The following is a 21,225-nucleotide window of genomic DNA, read 5'->3' on the forward strand; positions in this document are numbered from 1 at the left end:
CTTCTCTAGAACATTGGCTGTCTCTAGCCTGGCTTGTTCCAGTACCAGCAGGGAGGGTGGGCTGGTGCCAGCTTGGTGCATAGGCTATGTATGGACCAGAGTGGGCTGGAGAGAAACACAACAGCTGATGTGTGCCCTATGTCCTGTCTGGTTTACAAGGAAAGATATATTCTTCTGTCCCTCTATCCATTCATCCTTGGGGTAGGTACTGCTGTCTGGCCTCTCTGACCAAGTATTGAGTTCCTTTAGACTCTTAACATCTGATATGCAGTCAGTGGTCTGAGGATTCTTTTTGAATGAATAAATGCTGCACTTGGGCATGCCTCTGAGTCACTGGGGCCATGAATTTCAGTGCCTCTGGTGAAGGAGGATGGAGAGGGAGGGCAGGAAATATAAATATGTGACCAGCCAGATGCAAACATTAGGGAATGGTGAGGTTTGTGGCAAACTAGAATCTGCTTACTTACTTGAGGTATTTACGATCAAATTCAGCAGGTGCCCCCAACTCCCCATGAATGGCTAGGACCTAATCTCTCCCTGACCACCTTCACTTTCTTTCCCTTTCTCTAGCTTTATTTTCCTATTTTGTGCATGTCACTTTAAAGCATATTCTATATACTATTCATTGTATTGAACATCTGTCTTCTCTCACAGATATGAACTACCTGAGGGCAGAGATTTGGTCTGTTTCATACTATGCTGTAGCCCAGACCCCCATCAATACCTGGCACATAGTAGGCTCTCAATAGATAGGTGTCAAATAAATCCTATTTATAAATCCAAGACAGTGCCTAGCATGTCTGCAGTGAACAGAGCTGCCCCAGTGCCCCCTGCAGTATGCAGGCTTCCAGAAGCATTCAGGGTTCAAGGCAGGAAGAGTGAAGGTGTTATAGGGTCACAACAAGCCCCCAGAGAGCCCCAAGGAGATGGCCTGGAGTCTGTCTTGGTGACAGCAGGTCCAGTTGGCACCAGGACAAGAGGGTTACTGACTATCCCGTGGAGTCAAGAGGGTACTTTTGGGAGGAGCTGATGTGGGTTGAGGGGTTATGGGTGCGAGGGTGGAGGAGGGGGCCGTCACTCCAGAGCACTGCTCACACATAAACCAAACATACCCACCACATACGCCCCCAGCATGTACCGGAAGATGCAGGATTAAGAGAGGCCGGAGGAATGTCCTAAAAGGTGGGGAAAGGGCAGAGAGGGGGAGGGGAGAGACACCCCGGGTCCCCAGCGCTCCTGCAGGAGGGCTGGGAAGGAGGGTGAAAGAGGGGGTGCCCTCTGCACCCTCCCGCCTCACAGCCCCTCTGTCACTGCCGAGAGCACCCCCTTGGATGAGGGCGCCGGCCTGGGGGCTGGGGGTGCTGAGGGCCCCCCCTCGCCGGGCACCTCCTAAGCCGGTTGCTGCCTCCTCAGCAGCCGCGGCGCTTCCACCTGCGCAGGCACCGCGCCGCCCTGCGCCGCGCTGCCATTGGCTGGCTAAAAATGCCTCTCTAATCTGCGCCCATCTGTGCACGCCTCCTCCCTCATCCTCCCCGCGCCTCGTCGGCTCTGACCTTCCTCCTTCCCGCAGCCCCGGCGAGATCTGGAGAGACGCGGTGGCTGCGGCGGCAGCGCAGCCTCTCTCCCCTGGGAAGTCGTCCGGGCTTGAGGCTGGGCCCCAGACGACCCGCTTTGCCCTGTAGCGCCGCCGATGTTGCCGGGCGCGCCTGCCCCCAGGTAGGGGGTCTGGCCGGTGGATAGAGGATGGGGAGGGAGGGCACCAGTTAAGAGAGTGCGTGTCTGCGGTGGGCACAGAGACTGACATCTCCCCCGCCAGAGCGCAGGGGAGGATCGGACAATTACCTGGAGAGAGGTGAGCACGCGGCTGGGGTTGCCAGGGTTCGCGGGCATCACCCAAGCAGTGTCAGAATGTCCCTGCTCTTGGCCCCCTGGGAGAGGGAGCTGGCGAAGGCCTTTGCCCTGGGGAAAACGCAGGAAATAGGTTCCTTGGGAAGGTGGGACCTAGGTCCCTGGGGTCTGAGTCTCTGGCCTGGCTTGTTCCAGTACCAGCAGGGAGGATGGGCTGGTGCCAGCTTGGTGCGTAGGCTATGTATGGACCAGAGTGGGCTGGAGAGAAACACAGCGGCTGATGTGTGCCCTATGTCCTGTCTGGTTCACAAGTAAAGATAATTTCTTCTGTCCCTCTATCTGTTCCCCCACAGCTGGTCTGAGAGTGGGGAGAGGAGAAGAAAGTGATGATAAATGGCCCACAGATACAGCAGAAGCCATGGTCTGTCTGGCACTGCCCTCCCTCCCCTGCCCCCCCCCCCCAGGCCACTTGCTGCCTCTTAGAACTCTCTTCTTATTTTTACCTTACTGGAGGCCATGAAAAACTTAAAAGGTCATCAGAGTGTGAGGGACACAGTGGCAAACCACAGAGCTTGGCCAGACGCAGCTTCAAGCCCCAGCTGCCCCCCACCCTCCACCGCCCTGCTTTGCACCCCACGTGCAGTGACACATGTGGCCGCTTTTCTCTGGGCACAACCATAAATAACTCATGTTGCCCTGGCTCTGGCATAGCGGGGTGCAAACAGAGCTGTCTGTCAATTATTTTGGAGGTTCTATCCCTCACCTACCTGGCCTTGCCATCACATGTCCATAAGCCACTCACAAGCCACCCTCTCCAAGCAGCTTCCTGATACCCTAGTGAGATCCTTGCCTCCTGCCCTGCGTTCTCCAACCTAGTCTGCCTTGTGGTTTGGTTATTTATGCCTTGTCTGTCGCCTGCTAGACTGGAAGTGCTTTCGGGTAGGAATCTGTCTGATTCATCTATCATCGCCCCTGCACCTGACCAGGGTCTGGCACCAAGTAAATGTTTGTGGAATGAGTGAATGAATCAACTTGAACTCTGGGAAATAGCTGGCATCCTGAAGAAGGAGGGGGGCCCTCTTGGGCTTTCCTCCTATCCCCCAGGACTAAAGAGCTACCAAAAACAGATAGTCCACTGAAGCCAATCCTGGACCTGGAAGCCATGGGCAGCTGTGGCATTTGGAGATAAACACAGCAGTCCCAGTGGCTCCAGAGGGTCTTTTGGGGCCCTTGGTTTGAGTCCCTGGCTGGTCCAGGCTTAGTGGAAGGCCTGGGTGAAGGTCTGGCTCAGGGCCCTGAGTTGGCACTTTCTTCCTGGGTGCTAAGCTCAGACCACCGGTGTCTGTCCCTGTCCTAGCTCTTGAGACAGTCCTGGTCCACATCAGGGAATCCAGGAAGACCCAAGCCAGGCCATCCTCAGCCTCTGAGGCCCTCATGGCAAGCTCTGAACAGATCTTACTATTGTGTGAAGAAGCAAACCCAGCCCAGAAGAGGAGGCTGCCAACAAGGGTTCTGGCCTAGCCACAAGGCCTGTGTCTGGGACATGGACATTTCCAGAACTCTTTCCCAGCCCCTGTTGCTCATTTGACAGCCGTGCTGATAAGAAATCTGTGAGATGTTCTTCTCCTCATCCTACAGAGGGGGTGCTGAGGCCCAGAAAGGGTCTGCAGTAGAGCCAAGGGTGGCGCTTACTTCCCGGCTCCAAGTCCAGTGCTCTCTCCACTGGGCTTGAGGGAGCTGGGGAGAGGCCCCGGGCCCAGGTCACAATGTCCAGTTGTCCTTGAACCCAGAAGTTCCTTCCTCTGGCCTGGCTGTGTCCTTGCCCCTAATAATGGAGAGAGTAAGGGAGTGATGCTTCAGGGCTAGGGGGAGGAAGTGGAGGGCGCTTTGGTTAGTGCCTGTAAGTGGTTGGCCCTGAGGATCTTGAGGGAAAGGATGCAGTAATAGTAGTAAAAACTAACAGTGCACAGCATTTGCCCCATGCCAGGCTTTTCAACTATTTTTCATGTATTGACTCATTCAATCCTCACATTAATCCAACGAGGTGGGTACTGTTTTTACTCCCATTTTACAAATGAGAAGACTGAGGCACAGAGAGGTTATGTGTCCAAGGTAACACAGTTTGAAATTAGAGGAGCTAGGATTGGAACCTAGGCTCCAGAATCCCTTATTCCCTAATATATTCTCTAATGCGAGGGTAAGGCCGCTGTGGACCTGGCTGCTGGGGGCCTGTTGTCTTCATGGAGACACAGGTTTTAGGTACTCCATGGCTAATGTCCATGCACGGCAGGTGGTATGTGCATGATTACGAGTGCTTCTGATGGCTGTGGGTGCTCACAGTGGTAACACCCATATCAGTGGGTCTCTGAGCACCTACTGCGTTGCAGGCAGGTCAAGTGATCTGTCACTTCCCTGCTCTGTATCTTTCAGTGGCTCCCCATTGCCCCAAGAACAAAGCGCAGTCTCCCTCCTGTGGCCCTGCTACCCTCCCCAAGCCTGGGCCTCCTCTCCCTTCTCACCCTCCCTCTGCCCTCCAGCTACTCTGAACTGCTTACAGTTCCTCAAATAAATCACACTTCTCTCACCTGCAGGCCTTTGCACAAGCTGTTCCCCTGCCTAGAACACGCTCCCTCCCCCTACTCCCTGCCCATCCCTTCTCACCCTTAGGGGTCTGCTGAGATTTTTCTTCTTTCCAGAAGCTTCCATGAACTGCTCCTCCCCACACCCAGCTCACCTCACCTCACACAATATCCTCTCTGTCTTTTGATGGTTCCCCCCTCCCCATCTGTGGAGTCCTTGACAGCAGTGTCTGTGTCTTGCTCCCAGTGTCCCCAGTGCCTTGCAGAGTAGCCTAGCTCCTACTTGTGGAATGAGTTAGCAAATGTTGGTCCCCATCATATACTTTCTCTCCTCACCAGTCTCAGGACCTTTTTAGCATTCATCTCCCTAAAGGAGACAAGGACCCATTTAGAATTTGCATATGACCGCCCAGCAAGGACAAGCTGGCAGTGGAAAGCCTTCACTGGAGAAGTTAAACTGCCTGTGGGCCTGGCAGGACAGGGGAGCTTGCTGGGGGCTGGCATTTGATGACTTGGAGGGAGTCCTCCCTGGAGAAGCAGTGGGGAGAGATGGGGGAGGTGGGGGCATGTCAGGTAGGTGGAGGGCTGCTCAGTTTGGTTTTACATTTTTCTTAAAGAAAAAAAAAGTTTGTATTATTATTTTTTAATTACCAAAGTAATATGTGCTTATGTGGAAAATCTAGAATGTACTGGAAAGCCAAATTAAAAAAAAACTCATTGGCTAGCACTAGGCCCACTTTCTGTGGACACTTTATGGCTGGTTTCCAGTCAGGGGCCCTGTGGACTGGAGGGGGAGGGTGGACACTGGAGACCCGGTGGGGCAGGTTAGGGTCCCAGGATGGGAGTATCATCAGGCCAGGGAGTGATCCCTGGGCCTGTGGACAGCTGGGGAAGAAAGCAGGAAGGGTAGAGAGAGAAGACTGGCTCTGATGCAGGCCCCACAGGGCCCCCCGGGGTGCTCAAGCTGGAGGAGCCCTTTAGAGTTGCTTTGGAGTGGTTGGGCTTTAGGACCTCAGCATCCTTCTGGCACTGGGTGTAGCCCGGGGCCTGTCCTTAGGCAGATGTCTCTGCCAAAGCCATAATCCCTGAAGGGGCTGCCAGCTGAGGGTCCTGTGCTGATCATACCCCCAACAAAGGTTCATCACTGGAAAAGATGGGTGGGAGGGTGGGAGACAGGCCAAAGGGAGAAGACCAGCAGGAAACTGGCCCCCCATGGCTCTGGAAGGATGGCAACTCTAATGCTGGGAAGTTGGTGGGGCTGTCTCCCAGGTGGGGGGCAGATGGCCTCGGCTACTATTTAAAAATCAGTGATATTTAAACACTGGGCGGGGGCTGTAGTCAGCTTGCCAGATAAACTCCAGGATGCTTGGTTAAATCTGACTTTCAGATAAACAACAAATTTGGCGGGTTGTTTTTTTTTTTTTGGAAGTATAAGTATGTCGCAAATATTGCCTGGGATGTTCTTGTACTAAAAATTTTATATGTTGTTTATGTGAAAGTCAAATTTAACTAAGTGTCCTATATTTTCATTTGCTGAATCTGGCCACCCTAGACTGGGTGAGGGAGGGAGCCTAGGGTCCGAATTTTCTCTTTTGTATTGGGAGAGGGGCCACTGGATACTTGTTTTGAAGTTGTCAGTTTTTTAAAAATTGTGTCCATTTTCAGAAAGTAATGACATTTTTTAAAGTTTTGCATCTGTGAACTGTTTCTGTTCATGGTCTGTAGAGTAGCTTCCCATTTGTGGATTTTGGCTCCCTAGTGCTGCTCAGAAATAATAAAATCCATCCTCTCACTTACTCAGGAGGGACAAAAGGAGATTGGATGATCAAGGGTGGAGTCACTCAATAAGGTTAATCCACTGGAGAAATAAGTTATCATCATAATTAAGCTCTTAGGTGGCAGAGGGTGTAGGAAACTGGACCTCTCCCATTAGCCAGGAGAATAGGTTGGCACTACGTTTTCGGCAATAGCTACCAAAGTTTTAACCTGGCAGTCCCACGTCCAGGGGTTTCTCCCACAGGAGCCCTCTTGGTAGCGTGCAAAGAGAGCTGGGTGGAATGGACTGTGTGGCAAAGCTTTACTTATGTCCCTCAGGAGGGTTGGTGGTATAATCAGGACCTCTCGAGATGCTGTGATTTTAGGCAGCTGTTCATTCTTTGCTTTGGTCAGTGAATGTCTTCTGTGTGCCAGGCACTGCTTTAGGTGCTGGGGACAGAGAAGAGAACGGGGCAGAGCTTAATACTAGGGTGGAAATACGGTCAGAATGTATTGGCAAGTTAAACAAGTGACTCTGGAGAACAATGTGTTTAGTATGATTCTTGTTTTAAAAATATACATATATATCCTCATGCTCACATTTGCATAAAAATGTCCAGGAGGCATCTCTGGGGCAGGTATTAGGAGGTCAAGTGTCAGGCAAGATGGAGAATGTTTCCTCTTTATTTTAGCATCCTGTGCTGTTTGCATTTTATGCAACAAACATCATTATTCCTACAAAGCTTAATTAGAACACCATTTCCTAATACCTGGGACTTTTCTTACACATCTAAAAAATGAGCATTTACATTTCATTCCCTTCAAATACAAATTTGATGCCATTTGAGTCAGATGCTGCCACTTCGGTTTGAAGAATTTTTATTTGTGGCTGGTTTCCAACTGGTCCCCTCGTGGCCTGGTTTTTCCTCTCCCAGTCTTTTGGTGGATGAAACCTACTGGGATGAGCAAGGAGGTAAGGTAAATGTGGGTAGCAGGAGGGCTGCAGAAGGAGAATCTCAGAAGCCAAGTGTCCATGAAAGTGGAGATTGAGCATCATGGTGTGTGTGGCACTGGGATGTCCTGTCGGGGGCACAGAAAAGGGAGGCCGGCCCTGGATGGCAGTGCCAGGGGGCCTGAGAACCTCTGACATGTGCCAAGCACTGTTTTATTTACCCATATTTATTAACTCATTTAATCATCTCAGTAACCCATGAGGTTATCCCACTTTACAGACGTGGAAACTGAGGTTAAGCGAGTTGCCTGACACCATACTGGCAAATAAGTGGCTGAGGCAGGATTCACGCCCATGCAGTCTGGATCCATAGGCTGTGCTCTTAACCTGGATGCCCCAGCACCTCTCATCAGGGAGTGGGGATGACCACTTCTCCCAGAGTTGGGAGGCAGGCCTGCTCCTAGAGATGGGGGCTGATTGATCATGGAAGGTCTTCTGCAGGAGCAGGCCTGGAAGGAAGGGATGGTTAGATTCAGAGAGGTGGAAGGTGCCTTCCAGGAAAAGTGACATCAAGGACAATGATGCAGAGTTTGGAATGTGACAGGTGGGCCTAGGGGTGGGGAGGAAATCAGCACAGGAATCCAAAGGAAGAAGTAGGAGATGAAGCCATGGTCAAAACACCAATTCAAGCAGACACACACATCCCAGTGTTCATGGCAGCACTATTTACAATAGCCAAGATATGGAAGCAACCTAAGAGCCCATCAATGGATGAATGGATAAAGAAGATGTGGTACATATAGACAATGGAATACTACTCAGACTTAATAAAGAAGGAAATTCTGCCATTTACAGCTGTGCGGATGGATCTAGAGAACATTATAATTTGTGAAAGAAAGTCAGAGAGAAAGACAAATACTGTATAATATCACTTAAATGTAGAATCTAAAAAAATAATACAAACAAATGTATACAGAAAACAGAAGCAGACTCACAGATATAGAAAACAAACTAGTGGTTACCAGTGGGGACAGGGAAGTGGGGAGGGGCACATTACAGGGAGGGGATTAAGAGGTACAAACTATTATGTATAAATTAGATGAGCAACAAGGTTATAGTGTATAGCACAGGGAATTATAGTTGTGATCTCGTAATAACTCTTAATGGGGTATAAACTATAAAAATACTGAATTGCCGTGCTGTACACCTAAAACTAATATTGTAAATCAACTATTCTTCAATAAACAATTACAAAAAAAAACTCCCAGGAGAAGGGGGCATCTGTGAGCCATTAGCAGCCAGCTACTGCAGTGGCTGGGGGATGGGTGCCCCATCTGATAAAGGGGCGCTGACAGCACCACCTCCACTTCCACACCCACTTCTGCTTTGAGCCCTTCCCGTAGCCTATGATGAAGGTATTTGTTAATTACTATTATTCCCATTTGATAGATGAGGAGGCTGAGATGGGGGGGCAGGGGGTGACCTACCTGGGGTTGCACAGCCAGGAAGGGGGCAGACCTTGGATTTGGGCTCAGATTCTTATTTGGGATCATCTGATTAGTAGATTAATTGTCTTAGGGGCTACTTGTTCCAAGTTTTACTCCCAAGCATTCATTCACCAAATAAGTACTGAGTGCTCTGTGCCCAGACAGAACTGGGCACCAGCCATTCAGTGGTGAATGAAACCCACCTCACCCTTGCCCCCTGGAGCTTTCACTCTGTGGTTCTGTCCAGGATTTAGCTGACCCCTCACCCCACTTAACCACTGCTGAGCCCTCGGCAGCCCCAACTTCCATAATGACAACACATGATGTTTGTTGAGCACTTACTGTGTGCTGGGCCCTGCACAAGGCTCCTTGTGCTGAGAAGCTCATGTCCCCTTCCTAGCACCCCACTTTCAGATGGGTAAGCTGAGGCTGCAGAAGGGCTTAAGGCTCCTGGTCAAGGTTCCTCCATAAGTGTGTTACTGAGCCAGGATCCAAAACGTCCTCTGAACAAGGCTCTCTCCACTCCTGCCTCCCCTCCCCTGGCCCCACCCACAGCAGGATATCTTGTGTCACCTCTATCAGCAGATTCATCGGACACCAGGCTGCCACTGCCGCCTGCTCTCCGAGTGTTGGGTGACTGGCCGCCGTCTCACCTGACCCACTTGGCCCTGCCTCAGATGAGGCACCTCTGATGGGAGGCCTCCCCGCCCTACAGGGCCCAGGATCCCTGCCTCTGCCCCTCTTCCCAGCCCCTTTGTCACTGGCCCTGACTGGCTGGGTGGGCCCTTCTGCCAGCCCCGGCTGGGCTTGGGCATTGCCCACACCCCCACCTTGCACCAGCTGGTCTGGTAAGCCGCAAAGCTAGCTCAGCTCAGGTGCCCCTGGACAGGGTGGGGGGCTGGGTGGCAGATCACAGTGGGCTTCCTTCCCTCCTCACCACTCCTCAAGCAGGGCCAGGACAAGCCTGGCAGGGAGAAATCAAGTCACAACATTTCCACCTGAGGGGTATAAGGGTGGGGAGGGCCCCCACAGACTGCCTTGGTGATGGGCGTCTATGAAGCAGTAGAATGGGGTTGAGCACCCCAGCCTGCATCAGCTCCAGATCCTTGAGTCCCCCTCCTGCTCTTCCTCAGACCCCCTGACTGCCCCACCCGCCAGGCCATTCTGAACCAATGTTCAGGTGAGCTCCGCAGCGGAGCTGGGCCTGTGTCCTGAACCTCAGGCCTGGAGGCACCTGTGTGCCCTGGCAGAACTCTGGGAATCTTTGTGCAAATTTTGGAAGCAAAATAGCATACAAAGCACATATAGGTAAGTCTATCTCCCTATTGGTGTGGCCAGTGGAGTGGTTACTCTGCTCACAGCCTGGCCCGGATGGCTGGAGTGCTGTGGTCCACAGGGACATCTGTGTTCCCAGGAGTGGCAGGGGGGCTGCAGGGGCCAGAAGAGGTGGGGAGTCCTGAGAGCTGTGGCCATCCCACCTTTGCTGCAAGTTAACATCAGGTTTCCACCACGTTTTCCTCCCCACCGGATGGTGTTTTCTAATTTGAACATTTTGTTTGCTAGACTTCTATGAAGAACTTTCCCCCTTCACAAATTTTATTATTCTGAAATTGGTATATACAGTAGGATAAAGGCTTGATTCTTTTCCTTTATCGAGTTTTAGAGAAATGAGCTGATGTGAATATTTTTCCCAGTTTTAAAATATAAAAGTGGGGGTGCTCAACAGTAGAGCACATGCTTGGCATGCCTGAGGTCTGGGTTCAATCCCCAGTACTTCCATTTAAAAATAAATAAAATAAAATATAAAAGTGTATAAAATAGGTTATACATTTTAACAAATTACTATAAAGCCCACACCCAAGTCACCACCATCTAGGTCATTGGCGGTAGCACCAAAAGTCCCCCATGGAACCTTCCCCACCACAAGCCCCTCCCTCTCTGGAGACCCACCACTAAATAGTTGGGGTTATTAGCTGCTTTGTTTTTGGTTTTACCACATAAGTATGCATCCAAAGCCAAATAGTTGTGTCTGCTTTTGAATTTTAATTCACGGGATTATGTAGTTTTCTATGTCTGGATTTTTTTCAATTAACATTTTCTTTTTACCATGCATGCATCTGGGTTGTTCTTTGTAGTGGTCATCCTTTCATTGTTTTTATCGTTGCGTAGTTTTCCGACACGTGAATATACCGGGATTTACTTATCCAATTAACTGTTTACAGACATCAGGGTTGCTTCTGACTGTGGCTGTTGTGAAAACTGCTGTTCAGAACCTTCTTATCTATGTCTTGGGGTAAATATGTGCCTGCAGTTCTGCAGGGTGTATTCCTCGGAGTGGAATTGCTGGGTCACGGAGTAGGTGTATCTTCCAACCTAGTAGATAACACTAAACTGTTTTCCAGAGTGCTTGTACCAGCTCACAAGCAGTGTGTGAGCAGCTCCACGTTCTTGCAGATATTTGGTTACTAGCAGACTTGTTTTTGTTTTGTAGAATTTGATTTTTATTGTCATCATGGATTTTTATAAATTTGATGAGTTTCAGTCCTTGTATTTATTATTCTCAGTGATGCTCAAATTGTCCCATCTTTGGCCAGTGGGAGCCTCTTGAAGTTGATTCTGGCACCATTCATACAACTACACGGGGCTTTGAAAGTGTCCTCGCTTTCTGGAATGAAGATGTTCCTGGCTCCTCAGAGCTGCAACCGGCCATTTCTCCAAAGAGCTGAATCTTTGTATATATATACACACACATATATATATGTATGTATGTATACATGCATATGTATATACACACACATATACACATTTGAACATTGAGATATATTTCATATACCATAATTTTCACCTTTGAAAAATGTATAATTCAGTGGCTTTCAGCACATTGATAAAGATGTACAACTGTCACCACTAATTCCAGAATATTTCCATCACCCCAAAAAGCCCCATACCTGTTAGCAGTCACTCAATTCCCCCTCCCTCAAGCTCCCAGCAACCACCAATCTACTTTGTCTCTATCAATTGCCTGGATATTCCATATAGATGGAATCACATCTTTGTGCCTGGCTTCTTTAATTTAACATAATGTTTATAAGGTCCAGCCATGTTGTAGCATGTAACATTACTTCATTCCTCTTTATGACTGAATAACATTACATTGTGTGGATATACACATTTTATTTATCCATTTATCCACTGATAGACATTTGAATTGTTTTCACTTTGGGGTTATTATTCATAATGCTTCTGTGAACATTTGTGTACAAGTTTTTGTGTAGCCATGTTTTCATTTCCCTTGGATATATAGCTAGGAGTAGAATGGTTGGGTCACATAGTAACTCTGTGTTTAACCTTTTAAGGAACTGCCAGACTGTTTTCTAGATTGCACCATTTACATTCCATCCAGCAATGTGTGAAAGTCCCAGTTACTCCTCATCTTCACCCACTTGTTATTGTCCAGCTTTGTCATCACAGCCATCCTAGTGCTTGGGAAGTGATATTTCATTGTGGGTCTGATTTGCTTTCTCTAAGTGACATAATATTGAGTATCTTTTCCTGTACTTATTGGCCTTTTGTATCTTCTTTGGAGAAATGTCTTTTCCTATCCTTTGCCTATTCTTAAATTGGGTAATTTGTCTTTTTCTTGTTGAGGTTTTTGGGTTCTTTAGATACTAGACCCTTGTTAGAGATATTTGCAAATATTTTTGCCCCATTTCTGTGGATCCAGTTCATGGCGAATGGTTTAGAGACTCGGTCTGGGTGTTGGAGGCATTAGGCTTTTTGAATTCTAGAAACCAACCTAAGGACTCACGTGTAGCCTCAGCAGCTCTGAGCAGTCAGGCCTCGCTTGACACTGGCACTGAGACTCAGATGAGGGAGGTGGTCTGCTCCAAAGCACCCCGCTGCTATGTGGCTGTGGGGCACCAGAGTCAGGTCCCTAGTTTAGTTCCCATTGCTCCTCTTGGGGTCCTCACTCCAGCCCAACCCACACCCTCCAAACCCCCAAATTTAACCATTCCTTTTCCCTGGGTGCCCCCCACTCTGCTTTGTTGCTCTCAGCTTCTCTTAAAAAAAAAGCCTTCTTTAGCTGCCCCAGCCCAGAGAGGTCCTCCAAGGATGAGCTCCTGTGGCCTCAGGAGGTGGGAGGTTGAACTTGGACACACTGGCAATGGTCAAATTTGGGAAAAACCAAGTTCAACCGAGGTAAAGAGTTTTCTTTTTATTTATTTATTTATTTATTTATTTATTTATTTATTTATTTATTTATTTATTTATTTATTTATTTTGTTGTTGTTGGGGGAGGTAATTAGGTTTTTTTAATTTATTGATTGACTTAAATGGAGGTTCTGGAGATTGAACCCTGGACCTCCTGCATGCTAAGCATGCACTCTACCAGTTGAACTATACCCTCCCCCCAAGAGTTTTCTTTACTGCAGGACTTCAGCCCACTCTTGTGTATTGTGAATGTTAAGGAATCTAATTGACAAAACTTAGAAGCAACCATGACATCCTGTAATAGATGAATGGATAAATAAACTGTGGTACACCCAGACAATGGAATGTCATTCCGTGATAAAAAGAGATGAGCTATCAAGCCATGAAAGACATGGAAGAAACTTAAAAGACATATTACTAAATGAAAGAAGCCAGTCTGAAAAGGCTACCAACTGTACGATTCCAACCAAATGACATTCTGGAAAAGGGAAAGCTACATAAACAATAAAAAGATCGTGGTTTCCAGGAGTTTGGTGAGAGAGAGGGAGGGAGGAATGAATAGATGGAGCATAAGGGATTTTTAGGGCAATGAAATTATTCTGTATGATACTATAGAGGTGGCAACATGTCATTATGCATTTGTCAAAACCCATAGAATGTACAACATCAGGAGTGAACCCTAATGTAAACTATGGACTTTGGTTGATAATAATGTGCCCATGTTGGTTCATTGATTGTACCAAATATACCACACTGATGAGGGATATTGAGGGTAGGGGAGTATGTATTTGTGGGTGGGGAGGGCTATACGGGAACTCTCTGTATTTTCTGCTCAGTTCTGCTGTGAACCTGAAACTGTTCTAAAAAATAAAGTCTATTAATTAAAAAAAGTAACACTGGGGAGTGTTACCAAGGAAAAATAGAACAGGGGTAAGGGGCTAGGGAGTGACAGGGATGGGCTGGCTGTTTTAGATGATTTGGGATCAGGGACATTGATCAGAGACCACAACAAGGCAGGAAATAAGCCTGTGGACATCAGGGGAAGAGCATCGCAGCACAGGGAGCAGCCAGTGCAAAGGCCCTGAGGCAGGAAAGAGCCTGATTTGTGTGAGGGACACAGAAAGGACAAACTGGCAGGCGGGGAACAGGGGTGGGGAGAGTGGTTGGAGGTGAGGAAAAGCAAACAAATTTGGACCCTCCTTGTTGGCCTGTAGGCCTGGCAAGCCTGAGGAACTTGTTTTCAGCAACATGGTGAGACACTGGAATGGGGTGGGGGTGGGCTTCAGCAGTGGTGTGACATATCAAAATTATATTTATATTTTAAAAAGATAACTGTTGGAATATTAACTACTATGTATATAAAAATAGATAAAAAAACAAACTTCTGTATAGCACACAGAACTATATTCAATATCTTGTAGTAACCCTTAATGAAAAAGAATATGAAAACTAGTATCTATGTATGTGTATGACTGGGACATTATGCTGGGCATCAGAAATTGACACATTATAACTGACTGTACTTCAATTAAAAAACAAAAAAAGATGATTGTTGGGTAAACAGAAGGGGCAAGGCTGAAAGTAGGGAGAGCTTTTAGAAAACTACACTGCCCTCCAAGTGAGATGATGGCAGTGTGGACCCACAGGTTTCTAAATCCAGGAGGCTGGGTTCTGGGTCTGTTGAAGGAGAGTAAATGGAATGTGGAGATGAGGGAAGGAGAGGAACCTAGGTCTTTGAGCATTTCCGTGAACAGTGGTGTCCTCTTCTGAGATGGAGAAGACCAGGGATGGAGCAGGCCCGGGAGCAATTAGGAGTTCTGCTGGGACATGTCTACCAGTTCAACATCCAAATGGGACATTGAGGAGCTGGTTGGATTTAGGAGGCAGAGTTTAGTGGCAGAGTTGGAGCTGGACATAGAAGAGGGAGGTATTGAAAGCCACAGGCTGGATGAGATTTCCTTGAAACTCCATGTAGATGGGAGGAGGACAGGCCCCAGGACCAGGTTGGGGTGTGGTGTCAGAGAAGTGAAGGGGCCCACGGGTGTCAGGGCCAATGGGGTGACTACTGAGCGTCAGTAGGAGGAGGATTAGACAGGGACCAGGGGCTCTGGCACAGTGGGGGTCAGAGTAGTCAGTGAGGGCCAGAGCCCGATGGGAGGGGCTTCAGGAGGGAGTGGAGACTGGGCATATGGACGGCCTTCCCAGGAGTGTCCTCTACAAGCCAGGGAGCTGGCCCATGGGGCTGGAGCTGAGGGCAGCATGCCATCTGCAGAGGGAATTTTTTTAGTGAGAGTAACACCGCCCTGTTTCTCCCTTGATGGGAAAGATCCCAAATGTAGGGAAAACCTGATCACGATCATGTGGGAGAGTAGGGAGAATTGCTGGAGGATGCAGTTGAGCCAGGAGGGCAGCGGCTGGTGCCCAGTGGGAGGGAGGCAGAGCCCAGGGGTGGGGAGCAGGGGCCTAGGGGTGCGAGTGTGGGCCATCCCCCTAGGCTGCTCTCAGGTTCTCAGAAGCAGCAGCACAGCTGTCAGGTGACAGTGTGGCAGGAGGAAGTGTCCTGACCGCATTCTCACAGCGGCTGTGTAAAGCAGGTGCCATCACTCCCGCTTTGCAGATGAGGAAATGGGTGCAGGGGTAATTTGTTGGGGTGGGGCAGGACTGGGATTTTGAGCAGGGCCTGGCGAATTCCAGGGGTACCCCCCTGGGGGTTCCTAGGGGAGTGTGGATATCAGGATGTGAGGCTACATCTCGCTCTTCCAGCCTCCCCGCCGAGGGCAGCCCTTCACCTGCAGTGGGACACCAGGACCAGACAGGGGAGGCGACTGCCCCTAGTCACACACAGGGTAGGCCCAGTGGACTCCCTGGGAGCCAAACCTAAGCCAGGAATCTGGTTGTCACCTGGTCCCCATATGCTCCCATCCTAATGGGGGGCCATGATGACTTTTAGGATCCCTAGTACCAGTCCATTTGGAGCCTGTGTCTAATAGCCCTTGAAATACCGGGGTACTCCTTTTCTCCATGATGGTTTCCTTTATAAATGGCCATGGAAGTCCCTCTGGGGAGGGCCTGGTGGAATCATTATCATATATTCTTGTTCTGGGGTCACAGGGCCCTTACTCCTGGACACCTGTCCTCTCCTTCAGTCAGGTGGACCTGAAACCTTGCTCAGGTCTGGAAATTGGGCAAGGGATCATGGATTTTTTTTTTATTAGGGTGCAGCCCTCAGTTCCCCAACCATCAGGCCTTGGTTTCTTGAATACAGAGAGTGGGCAGTGTGCTGGTTGACCACCCATCTGGCTTGCCCCTGGGGACGCCGGGTTCTAGTAACCATTTCCATAGCTCTGCGGGTCAGGGCCTCCCAGCTGCCACTCTGACCTCACCAATAGTTGTCATACTCGCACCCACCTTCTGACCAGTGAGTGCTGCCACCTGGCCTCCTATTCAGGGATCCTGTCATCAATGCTGTCAGGGGCCCAGTTCTGTAACAGCAGCTCCTACTCTCATGTCCTGAGACATGGCATTTCTACTTCTTGTGCTGTGACATCACTTTCTCTAAGCAGTGTGTTAATAGTCTTCTGTCTTTCCGCATTCTTACCAGGGTGTTAATTCTTGTATGTGGATTAACACTCCTTCGTCCAACTCTATGTCCCCACCTTGGTCCAGCCCTTCAAATCGCATCCCCCCTGTGCTTCCCTGGTTCTGCCAGTGCATGGCTCCCTCCCGCAGCTGCCTCCTGCAGCTGAGGTGTGACTTACCCAGCTCTTGCTCTGATGGTCAGGAGGGGAGGGGGCGGTTCGGAGGGAGGGTCCTTGGCATCATGGGCATTCTGGGCTCTGAGGGGGTCACTTCCAAGTCCCACTTTCCCGAGCAGGGCCTGACCTTGGTGCCGCAGACTCATCCTGAGCTGAGAACTCAACCTTCTCTGACATTCTGCTCTGCTTGTAATTAAGCCCTGCGCCTTCATCTCAGCTTTTCCCTCCCCTCCAGCTGCAGGAGAGGAGCATTTTTATGCATCTAAGGAGGCCCTTGGCTTTCACATTTGGCCTTAAATTAGTGATTAATCACTCTCAGCCTTTTAGAATTGTCTTTCTCCAGTGTACGAGGGCCCCCAGCAACAGCCAGCTCATTCCGTGGGCTTTATAATTAATTACTCCTCCCCTAGCCTCTCAAAATCCAGAGAGACAACCCCTGCTCCCCTCTCCCTCCCCCCTCCTTCCTTCCCCCCTCAGGCCTGTGTCAACCAGTTATTGGATGTGAGCTGCCCACTGGGAGCAGCTGCCAGGAGGCCTGTAAGGTGGAGGGCAGTCCTGGGGGAGGGACTCAGACTTGTCAGCAGTAAATACTCCCCGCAGCTGGGGGATGGGGTACTTTTGTCCTAAAGCGGGGCTTCTGGACAGCACAACACACATCACAGCATGCAGTTTACTTAGTTTTTCAGCTGCTGGTGGCTGTTTGGGTTGTTGAGGGGCTAATGAGAATCCCACTGCTGTGAGATTTGTGCACATGCCTTTTGGTGTGCACTCCTCACTGTTGGATGTATACTCAAGAGTGGAACTGTTGGTCTGAGGTATATGTGTGCTGGACTTCAGTAGATATCACCAAAGAGTTTTCCAGTGGTATAATACGAAATACACCATTTTGTATTCCCACCAGCAGTGTTTGAGGGTTCTGGTGGTTCTGCATCTTCATCAACACTTGATATTGTCTGTCCATTTATTTTAGCCATTCTGGTGGTCCAACGATGCTCATGTGCGGTTAGGGAGGGGAACCACTCCTTCCTGGTAGTTGGGTGGATGTGAGATTTGGGGAGCCCTGGGGCCTCCCCCACCTGACTCTACCTGATACCCATGTCCAAGGATATGGAAAACCAAAATCCTGGCAGGCACATTAAATCCTTCTTCAAAACCAAATCCTAGCGGATATATTAAAATGTTATCAGATAGAAACAACCTCACGTGAGCTTGCTTTGTCCGTTTCCTTTCAGTCTGAGGTTCCAGCTCTGAAGGGTTATGGAAGGAAACGTAAATTTCGTTGCCTGTGAGGCCACCTTCTGTGGGTCTCATGAGGACACTGGGAAGCAGCCACAGTGACTCACCCTGTCCAGCATTTCACAGTTTTCCAAATGCTTTCTCATCTGCGCTCCTTTGGGCTTCACAACAGCCCCCAAAGGCAGCAAGAGCACGTAGTATCAGTTCCATATGACAGAAGGGGAAACTGAGGCCAATCTCTTGTGCAGAGTCATACAGCAGGTTAGTGACCAGGAAACCAGTGGTGGATCCCAGGACTAGGACTCCAAATTTTCTTCATTCTTTTATTGGCCTCTGCCCTCTCCTTTCCTTTAGAAAGCAGCTCAGGGCCAGCTCTCCAGTACCACCCCTCCTTGCTTTGTGTCCCCCCACCTGCTGCTTATCAAGGTCCTCTTAGAAGCAGGTAATTCCAAGGGCTCTCTGGGTCTAACTTCTCCAACCTTGATATGCTCAGTTGTCTCCTGGAGACCTTGCTCAACGATTCTGAGTTAGGAAGTCTTGTGAGCCCCAGATTCTACGTTTCTCATAAACTCCCAGGTGATGCCTCAAAGTGGACCACAGTTTGAGGAGTGAGGAGGCAGATGACGTCCCAGCTGAGGGCTGTAGGGGCAGGTCTTTATGCTGTGCTTGTTTTGCCCCATGGAACTAGGGCGAACACTGGTTAGTTACTGTCTATGCTCTGACATGAGTGTTAGTTACTGTGAGTTCAAGCCGCTCTCCAGTTTTCCCATTATGGGACGTACCATTTAAGTCATTTGGCTCAGTTTGAAGTACCTTACTCCTGACACCTCTCTCAGGAACACTTCTGTTCCCTCCCTCTTCCCACTTTCTTCTTTTTCCTCTTCTATCAGCACTCCTAATTCCCACCCCTACCCCAAATGGGCAGGATCTCAGCTAGGAATTAGGGAGAAAGCTGGCTAAGTAAACTTATTTATTCTAAAGTGTGAATCACTCTCATCTCTTCCCTTAACTCTTCCAGGGGCAATTTAGATGTGAGAAATTGAAGCTTTCAGTTGTTGGAAAAGTTGACAGTGAAAGAAAGAACAGGAAATAGTCAAGAATTCTTTCCTGTACTCCCTAACATTTCCCAAACCTGGGTTGATGATTGACCCATAGACCACCCCACAGTTGTAGCTGGAGAGTGGAGAGGCAGCAGCTTGTGCAGATATAGGAGATTATGCCGTGGGACAAAGGACAGCCTGTGAGGGGGATGGCAGGGTTTTAAAGCATGTTGGGGGGCTCAGCACCTGCACTGAAGCCTTGGTCACAATGATTCATTGTGAATAATTGCAGTGGTAATTATGAAGATTGCACAGGCAAATGGATTCCAGTTTACACTCTGCTGCCCTGCAAAGGTCATCAATAATTGCCCGACTTCCTCCCTGTGGTGGGTACAAGGCTGCAGTGGGGGCCTGTCAGGGAGTTTCTCTGCCCGAGCTGAGGAGCTTGGGGGGCTGAGAGCGTCTTGGGGTGATCTCTGCCAGCCTGAGGTGGGGAGGCAGGTGGGTGAGCTCAGTGCAGAGGCTGCCTCCCCCTCCTGGATGATGCCCCGGCTCCCCAGAGCACTCCCAGCTGAGTTGGCTGGAAGTGGGGCATGTGGTGCTCGCTGACCCAGTGAGCGGTGACCGCTGGCAGAGGCAGTGACCTGTTCTGCCCATCAGTCTTTCTAGAAGGTTCAGCCCCAGATCCCCCTAGCTTGACATGCTGCAGGGCCTTGCACTGTCATCTCCCTTCTTTGGTTGTCTTTCTCTATAAAACAAAGGAGTTGGGCCAGACACAGTGGCCTTGGGAGGCCCCTTCCAGATCTGGATCCTAGGAATCCAGCCTTTGGTCCCCAAGTTTTGTGGAAGATTTGTGCCTGAATTTTGGAGTCAGAATAGAGTTTCAATCGTGGCTCGTTCCTGCTGGGTGACATTGGGCCACTGACTTCACCTCCCTGATCCCTGGTTTCCTCTTTAAAAAATTAAAGATAACGGTATACATCTCTCAGTGTTGTTGTTGAGATTAAAGGCGATCATCACAGGGGACTATGTAGCTGGTGTAAACGAGTGCTTCCTCTGTGTCAGGCGTGGTCCCAGGGCTTTCCCGATCTTCCCAGCTGCCCTGTGAGGCAAGTGCTGCTGTTATCCCCAGTTTAAGATGCAGAGATGTAACAGTTGGAAGCGTGGGCAGACAGGGGTCCGATAGATGTCAGCTGCTGTTAAGATGACTCCTTCCATCCTCCTTGGGAAGCTTCTCCAGCGAGGCTTCCCCGCCAGCTCCATATGTGCTCACCTCTACACCTCTGCTCAAGCTCCTCCTCCCCTGAGTTCCCCTTCCTGCCTGGCCCTCCAAGCCTGCTCCCCAGCCCTGCCCCCAGGCAGCTGGACCTCTCTTATTCCACGGCACCGACAGCCTGCCCCACAGCGTCCGGCAGTCTGTCACCGTCTGACTCTGTGACCTCTCCCGAGTCCACCCTCACTCCCCTGGGGCTGAGCCTCTGGCTGATCCTGCTCTGTCTCCTCAGATGCACCTGTCACAGCCCTGGGCATGAAAGGTGCTGGGGAACCCATGTGTTTGAGAAATTCCAGGGCTAGAGCCTCCACAGTCACCCCAGACTCAGCATAAACCCCAATGAATACCTCCATGGGCCATGCCTCGTGCTAGAAAGTGGGGATGCAGAGACCAACACGAGATGACCTGGGACTAAGAAGGTGCCAGTGCAGGAGGACAGTGGCTCTGAGCCCAAGATGCCCTTGGGAGTCACCTATGGAGCTTTGAATTGCTGGTGCCCGGGCCCCACCACAGAGTCTGGGGTGCAGCCTGGACTTGAGGAGTTTTAAAAGTGTTGTAGGTAAGAAAATTGGATAACCTGCCCCCTACCAAAAAAAAAAAAAAAAAAAAAGGAGAAAAAAAGAAAATTTGATATCCACATGCAAAAGAATAAAGCTGGACCCTTACCTTACACTGTATGCAAAAACGGATCAAAGACCTCAGTGTAAGACCAAAAACTATAAAACTCATAGAATCTTCATGACATTGGGTTTGGCAGTGATTTCTCAGATATGACACCAAAAGCACAGGCATCAAAAGAAAAAAATAATAAATTGGACTTCACCAAAATTTAAAACTCTATCAAGAGAGTGAAAAGACAACGTACAGAATGAGAAAAAAATATTTGCAAATGATGTATCTGATAAGGGTTTAATATTCAGAATGTATAAAGAACTCCTACAACTCAACAGCAAAGAACCAAACAACCAGTTTAAAAAATAAGCAGAGGACTTGAATAGACATTTCTCCAAAGAAGATATACAGATGGCTAATAAGCACATGAAAAGATGCTCAACATCATTAATCATTAGGGAAATGCAAATCAAAAC

At 49.3% G+C, this 21,225-nt stretch overlaps 1 protein-coding gene across 3 annotated transcripts in view; it reads left to right on the forward strand.

Annotated features, from left to right (window-relative positions):
- Positions 1-1,366: 1,366 nt before the first annotated feature.
- PACSIN1 (protein kinase C and casein kinase substrate in neurons 1) overlaps positions 1,367-21,225 on the forward strand; it is a 42,722-nt gene continuing 22,863 nt past the window's right edge. For 2 of the 3 annotated variants that reach the window (XM_010949056.3, XM_010949057.3), the window contains exon 1: positions 1,367-1,716. The gene's annotated coding sequence lies outside the window, so the exon portion shown is untranslated. Of the gene's footprint in view, positions 1,853-21,225 lie in introns of all 3 variants that reach the window. The other variant, XM_074348514.1, reaches the window with a different exon arrangement.

Source organism: Camelus bactrianus, chromosome 20 (assembly GCF_048773025.1).
Source record: "Camelus bactrianus isolate YW-2024 breed Bactrian camel chromosome 20, ASM4877302v1, whole genome shotgun sequence".
NCBI classification, from domain to species: Eukaryota; Metazoa; Chordata; class Mammalia; order Artiodactyla; family Camelidae; genus Camelus; species Camelus bactrianus.